Source organism: Octopus sinensis, linkage group LG2 (assembly GCF_006345805.1).
Source record: "Octopus sinensis linkage group LG2, ASM634580v1, whole genome shotgun sequence".
Lineage (NCBI taxonomy): Eukaryota > Metazoa > Mollusca > Cephalopoda > Octopoda > Octopodidae > Octopus > Octopus sinensis.
Window position 1 is genome coordinate 131,064,851 of NC_042998.1, and position 526 is coordinate 131,065,376.

The following is a 526-nucleotide window of genomic DNA, read 5'->3' on the forward strand; positions in this document are numbered from 1 at the left end:
GGCTCTCGTGAGATACTTTGTTAAACTATTTGTTTAACGAAGCACGATCGTTTCATAAATTGTATTTAAATACAGCATATCACAAACATTTTCCACGCTTGTCCAATTAAACACTCGATACTTTTCGTTTGAGACGCAGGATTTTAGGAAAATACCATAAAAATCTGTATTGATAGAATACAACTGCCACAAGTATTTCACAGATCAAACAGATGTAGTGAAATTATCAATGTAGCTTGCTTTACGTTTGATAACACATCGAGAAACCTCAAATGAATTGCAAAATATGAATCCTTGATGTTCATGGTCTGTCAAAGGCAGGAAATGTTTGTTTCGGAAGAAATAACGTAGACTTTCCTATTTGACCTGGAATTCCTGCACAGTGACATGATTTTCATCATAAAAAGCAAAATGTTCTTCTTTCTATTCGTCATGAAAACCGTTAAAGTTGTTTGCTTTGGGAACCACAAATTATAAACAGAAAGCGGGTCGATGCGTCTGGCAATCTGTACCAATCACAAATACG